Source organism: Cebus imitator, unplaced genomic scaffold (genome assembly GCF_001604975.1).
Source record: "Cebus imitator isolate Cc_AM_T3 unplaced genomic scaffold, Cebus_imitator-1.0 Scaffold60, whole genome shotgun sequence".
NCBI classification, from domain to species: domain Eukaryota; kingdom Metazoa; phylum Chordata; class Mammalia; order Primates; family Cebidae; genus Cebus; species Cebus imitator.
Window position 1 is genome coordinate 5,659,780 of NW_016107375.1, and position 6,876 is coordinate 5,666,655.

Below are 6,876 nucleotides of genomic sequence, written 5' to 3' on the forward strand. Positions count from 1 at the left end.
GCGCCACCATGCCCAGCTAATTTTTTGTATTTTTAGTAGAGACAGGGTTTCACCATGTTGACCAGGATGGTCTTGATCTCTTGACCTCGTGATCCACCCGCCTCAGCCTCCCACAGTGCTGGGATTACAGGCTTGAGCCACCGCGCCCGGCCTTGTTTAGGAATATTTCATGTGTACATGTCAGCATGACTATCAGCACATCTGTACCTTTATTATAAGTAAAAGAATTAATGTGTTGTTTTAGGCACATCATGCCAACTTTTAAATTGGTCATACGACCCCTTGGGAAATGTCCTGAATCCCTCATTTAAGTTTTACTTTCCATGTTAACTGTTTAGTTCATTCTTCATATGTGACAGTGAAAATAAAAGCTTTCCTGACTCTTAAAAAAAAAAAAAAGTCACATAGCATGTGAATGGTAGAATCCGCACTCAAACTGAAGTGTGGCACGAAAGCCTGGGTGTTTTCCATCTAGAATTGCAAGGAAATGGACTAATGGACAAAAAGCTAGATACGGTCCTTGCCCTCAAATAAGAGAAGCTATGTAGTAGAGTGGTTTAAAAATTCAGAGTATTGTCTGTTTGAAAATGCAGATTTTGAGCCTCAAAGGCTTGTCCTTCATAGGAAGATAATAATGATACCTATGTCATACAATTGTGGTAAGGATTCAACAAGATATTCCATGCAAACTACTTGGTATGCTACTTGGCACACAGCAAGTACTCAATGTATATTAGACATAATTTTTTTATTTTTTATTTTTTATTTTTTATTTTTTTTTTGAGGCAGAGTCTTCCTCTGTTGCCCAGACTGGAGTGCAGTGGCATGATCTTGGCTTACCACAACCTCTGCTTCCCAAGTTCAAGCGATTCTCCTGCCTCAGCCCCCCAAATAGCTGAGACTACAGGAGTGCGTCACCATGCCAGTCTAATTTTTGTATTTTTAGTAGAGATGGGGTTTTACTATGTTAGCCAGGCTGGTCTTGAACTCCTGACCTCATGATCCGCCTGCTTTGGCCTCCCAAAATGTTGGGGTTACAGGCATAAGCCACTGCACCTGGCCCTAGACATAATTATTAATATTAATTAATAATAATCCATACATGCAGAATTTGATCTATTTGGTTTTACCTCATAGGGCGGTAAGTAAATAGGAAAGAGAGATCAAGGTGGCAGCATAGGGAGGTAAAATGAACTTCCTGGTCTTTATTCCATCTGCAATTGTCTTATAGCTGTTAATAAATAACTGAGAGATTTGGCTCATATTGTTAGTTGAGAGTTACAGATTTTCATAGCAATTGGAAGCAGTAATAAGGAAAGCGGATAAGGAAGGCTTCCTAGTGTCTTGTTTCCTCCACCTGTAAAACATAGAAAGAGCTCCTGTCTCACTGTGTTTATGGAACATGTTGTGGTCCTTGAATGCAAAGTGCAGCACACTTAGGCACCCTATGCCCAGGCACCAAACAAACTGCAGCCTTTGTATGAAATGCAAAGTAACTGGCCTCCTCCCTCTTCTAGTGGGGCTCTCTGGGCTTCCCAAAGCCATCGTTGTCAATTTGCATGTTTCCTTCCAGGTGGGAGGTTTTTAAAATGGAATGCAGACCATGGAGGGTCTTCTCTGGCCTCTTCTTTGCACTTCTGAAAGTCATTCTCTCACCTCCCCATTGTGTAGTGTTCTTTATTTTCACAGATCTGCATCCTGCTTTCTTCTTCTTGTAAGCTCCTCTAGGCAGGAATCATGATGGCTCTTTTAGTCTTTTGTATTTTGTATGGCCACAATTGTCAAACTGCATTCCAGTCACTTGAAAGGCATATAGAAAGACAGAGAGTGGGCCGGGCACGGTGGCTCACACCTGTAATCCCAGAACTTTGGGAGGCTGAGGCGGGCAGATCACCTGAGATCGGGAGCTCAAGACCAGCCTGACCAACATGGTGGAACCTCGTCTCTAGTAAAAATACAAGATTAGCCAGGCGGCCTGGCGCATGCCTGTAATCCCAGCTACTCAGGAGGCTGAGGCGGGAGAATTGCTCGAACTTGGGAGGAAGAGGTTGCAGTGAGCCGAGATTGCACCATTGCACTCCAGCCTGGGCAGCAAGAGTGAAACTCCACCTCAAAAAAAAAAAAAAAAAAAAAAAAAGGTGAAGAGTGTCATGCCCCGCCCGAGGTTCAGAATTAGCAGGTCTGGGTTGGGACTGAGGGGTCTGCTTGTTTAACAAGCTGCCTGAGTGATTCTAACATAGTGGTCCCTGGAACCCAAGTCTATAGAGACTGTATAGCAGGCATCATGATAGGAGTGGGCTGGAGATGCAGCACAGAACTAGGTGTGTGATGCTTAGCAGCTGCGCCTGTTATCCTGATGGTGGCTTTGTAGACTGTGGGTGCTGTTTGCGTCCCCTCTACTCCCTACGGTTCTGCCCAGAGGCCATAGCAGGATAGAAGAGGTAGAAAAGAAGCATAGAAATAAGTTCTCAGAGGCCTGCAGAATGGATTGAGTAGAGGTTTTCCCCGCCAACAGATTTATGCAGTTATTCCAGAGCTGTTTGTTGGAAAGACTACCATTTTCCTGTTGAATAGCTTTGGCAACTTTGTTGAAAGTCAGTTGACCATATATAAATGAGGTCAACTAACTTTCAACAAAGAACAGAATAGAATCCAGAAATATAGTGACCATATATAAAGATTCTATTTCTGGGTTCTATTGGTCTATTTGTCTATCCTCTGAGAGGTACCATACTGTTTCAATTACCATAACTTCAAAAAAAGTTGTTTTCTTTTTGTTGTTGTTGCTGAGGCAGGCTCTTGCTCTGTCGTCCAGGTTGGAGTGCAGTGGTGCAAAGCCCACTGCAGCCTCAATCTCCTGGGCTCAAGCAATTTTCCGGCTTCAGTCTCCTGAGTAGCTGGGACTACAGATGTGGGTGTGCACCACCACACCTGGGTTGAGAAGAATTTCAAAGTCAGGCGGTATGAGTCCTCCAGCTTTGTTCTTTAAATTATTTTTTTCTTTTTCTTTTTTTTTAATTGCATTTTAGGTTTTGGAGTACATGTGAAGAACATGCAAGATTGTTGCGTAGGTACACACATGGCAGTGTGATTTGCTGCCTTCCTCCCCATTACCTATATCTGGCATTTCTCCCCTTGCTATCTCTTCCCAACTCCCCACCCCCTGCTGTCCCTCCCCTATTTCCCCCCAACAGACCCCAGTGTGTGATGCTCCTCTCCCTGAGTCCATGCGTTCTCATTGTTCAACACCCGCCTATGAGTGAGTACATGTGGTGTTTGATTTTCTGTTCTTGTGTCAGTTTGCTGAGAATGATGGTTTCCAGGTTCATCCATGTCCCTACAAAGGACATGAACTCATCGTTTTTTATGGCTACATAATATTCCATGGTGTATATGTGCCACATTTTCCCTGTCTAATCTATCATCAATGGGCATTTGGGTTGGTTCCAGGTCTTTGCTATTGTAAACAGTGCTGCAATGAATATTTGTGTGCATGTGTCCTTATAGTAGATCAATTTATAATCCCTTGGATATATACCCAGTAATGGGATTGCTGGGTCAAATGGAATTTCTATTTCTAGGTCCTTGAGGACTCGCCACACTGTCTTCCACAATGGTTGAACTAATTTGCACTCCCACCAACAGTGTAAAAGTGTTCCTATTTCTCCACACCCTCTCCAGCATCTGTTGTCTCCAGATTTTTTAATGATTGCCATTCTAACTGGTGTGAGATGGTATCTCAATGTAGTTTTGATTTGCATTTCTCTAATGACCAGTGATGATGAACATTTTTTCATATGTTTGTTGGCCTTATGTATGTCTTCTTTTGTAAAGTGTCTGTTCATATTCTTTGCCCACTTTTGAATGGGCTTGTTTGTTTTTTTCTTGTAAATCTGTTTTAGTTCTTTGTAGATTCTGGATATCGGCCATTTGTCAGATGGGTAGATTGCAAAAATTTTTTCCCATTCTGTTGGTTGCTGATTCACTCTAATGACTGTTTCATTTGCTGTACAGAAGCTCTGGAGTTTGATTAGGCCCCATTTGCCTATTTTGGCTTTTGTTACCAATGCTTTTGGTGTTTTGGTCATGAAGTCCTTATAGGCAATATCAAGTACAATTTCCACTTTATTTTTCTCCAGAGAATAGTTGTCTTCAATCTTTTACTCCGCTCCTTACATGGGTTTTGGTGGGGGTCGTGGGGCAGCACCCACAAGTCTAAATCAGGGTGGGGGTGTTCGATCCTTGTGGGCTTCATGAGATCGATTCCTTACTACTTTGCTGTGAATTGCACAACTCACACAGTAATGTAGCTTCACATAGAGCTTAGGAAGTACATAGGCAGCAAAGACGCTTGCTTCAGAAATATCCCTGACTGCTGCAGCCTCCACTATGTTTCAAATGACGAATTTCTTAATGGCTTTGTTCTTGGGCACACATTGGGCACAGTTCGTGCAGTGAATAGGCTGACCATGGCCGTGGCCCTTTTTGGCCCAACCATTGTTCTTTCTTTTCTTTGTCATCTTGGAAGCTCGCAGCAAAGAAAGAACTTTTTCTTTTGCCTATTCTAGGTCCTTTATAATTCCTTACACATTTTAGGCTTAATTTACAAATTTCTACAGAAAAGACTTTTGGGATTTTGATGGAACTGTGTTAGATCTATACATCAATTTGGGGAAACTGGTATTTTAACAATATTCACTCCTTCAATCCACAAGCATGGCATATATCTACCTTTATTTAGGTCATCTTCCTTTTTGTTTTTTTTTTGCCATACTTTTTTGTTATTTTCAGTGAAGAAATCTTGCAAAACTTCTTGTGTTATCCTTGTATAATTTATCTTTTTTATGCCATTATAAATAAATGTTTACATTTTTTCTTTCCTTTTTTTTTTTGCCAATGGTATATAGAAATACTATAGATTTTTGTATATTGACCTTGTTTCCTGTAACCTTGTTAAACTTACTAGTTTCAGTAATTTTTTTGGTAAACTTCTTAGAATTTTCTATGGCCGTAATCATGTTGTCTGCAAATAAGGCAGTTTTACTTTTTCCTTTCCAATATGTATGTTGTTTACTTCTTTTTCTTGCCTAGCACTGGCTAGGACATTCAGTGTGTTGAATAGAAGTAGTGAGAGCAGTCATCCTTGCCTTCTTCCTGATCTTAGGAAGGAAGTACTCAGTCTTTCACGATTAAGTAGATGGTGATACTATTTTGTAGATACTATTTGTCAGATTGAGGACATTCCATTCTCTTAATAATTGGTTGATTTTCTATTGTGAGTTGGTATTGAGATCTTTCATATCCTTTTTCTGTATCTATTAAGATGATTATATGACATTTCTTATATTTTTCTGTTAACATGGTGAGTTATATTAATTGACTTTCAAAAGTTAAACTAGGCTGGGCACGGTGGCTCATGCCTGTAATCCCAGCACTTTGGGAGGCCAAGGTGGGCGGATCACTTGAGGTCCAGCCTGGCCAACATGGTAAAACCCCATCTCTACTAAAAAAATACAAAAATTAACTAGGTGTGGTGGCAAGTGCCTGTAATCCCAGCTACTTGGAGGCTGAGGCAGGACAATTGCTTGAACCCTGGAGGCAGAGATTGCAGTGAGCTGAGATCACCCCACTGCACTCCAGCTTGGGCAACAGACCCAGACTCTGACTCAAAAAAAAAAAAAAGTTTACTTTGTGTTGTTGAGCTATCACTTGTTCATCATGTGTTATGCTTTTTGGCAAATGCTTTTTTAAAATTATACTTTAAGTTCTGGGGTACATGTGCAGGTTTGTTACATAGGTATACATGTCCCATGGTGGTTTGCTGCATCCATCCCCCATCATCTACATTAGGTTTTTCTCCTAATGTTAGCCCTCCCCAATCTCCCACCCCCTGCTATCCCTCCCCTAGTCCCCCCACCCCCCAACAGGCCCTAGTGTGTGATGTTCCCTTCCTTGTGTCCATGTGTTCTCATTGTTCAACACCCACTTATGAGTGAGAACATGTGGTGTTGGGTTTTCTGTTCTTATGTCAGTTTGCTGAGAATAATGGTTTTCGGCTTTATCTATGTCCCTGGAAAGGACATGAACTCATCCTTTTTTTATGGCTGCATAGTAATCCATGGTATGTATGTGCCACATTTTCTTTATCTAGTCTATCATTGATGGGCATTTGGGTTGGTTCCAAGTCTTTACTATTGTAAACAGTGCCTCAATAAACATACATGTACATGTGTCTTTATAATTGAATGTTTTATAATCCTTTGGGTATATACCCAGTAATGGGATTGCTTGGTCAAATGGTATTTCTATTTCTAGAAGGAATTGCCACACTGTCTTCCACAATGGTCGAGCTAATTTGCACCCCCACCAACTGTATAAAAGCATTTCTATTTCTCCACATCCTCTCCAGCATCTGTTGTCTCCTGATTTTTTAATGATCACCTTTCTGAGTGGAGTGAGATAGTTGAGATACTTCTCAATGTGGTTTTGATTTGCATTTCTCTAATGAACAGTGATGATGGCTTTTTTTCATGTTTGTTGACTGCATAAATGTCTTCTCTTGAGAAGTGTCTTCTCAAAAGACACTTCTTTGCCCACTTTTTGATGGGGTTGTTTTTTCTTGTAAATTTGTTTAAGTTCTTTGTAGATTCTGAATATTAGCCCTTTGTCAGATGGGTAAATTGCAAACATTTTTTCCCATTCTGTTGGTTGCGGGTTCACTCTAATGGTAGTTTCTTTTGCTATCATTAGAAGCTCTTAAGTTTAATTAGATCCCATTTGTCTATTTTGGCTTTTGTTGCCATTGCTTTTGGTGTTTTAGTCATGAAGTCCTTGTTTGGCAAATGTTTTTATATCTCTGTTTATGAGAGATATTTT

The 6,876-nt window shown here is 40.8% G+C and overlaps 1 protein-coding gene and 1 pseudogene across 2 annotated transcripts in view; one reads left to right on the forward strand and one right to left on the reverse strand.

The window, feature by feature from the left end:
• The window catches only part of PSTPIP2 (proline-serine-threonine phosphatase interacting protein 2), a 103,875-nt gene that overhangs the window by 23,493 nt on the left and 73,506 nt on the right, over positions 1-6,876 (forward strand). The gene's annotated exons all lie outside the window — the stretch shown is intronic.
• LOC108305152 lies at positions 4,108-4,823 on the reverse strand (annotated as a pseudogene).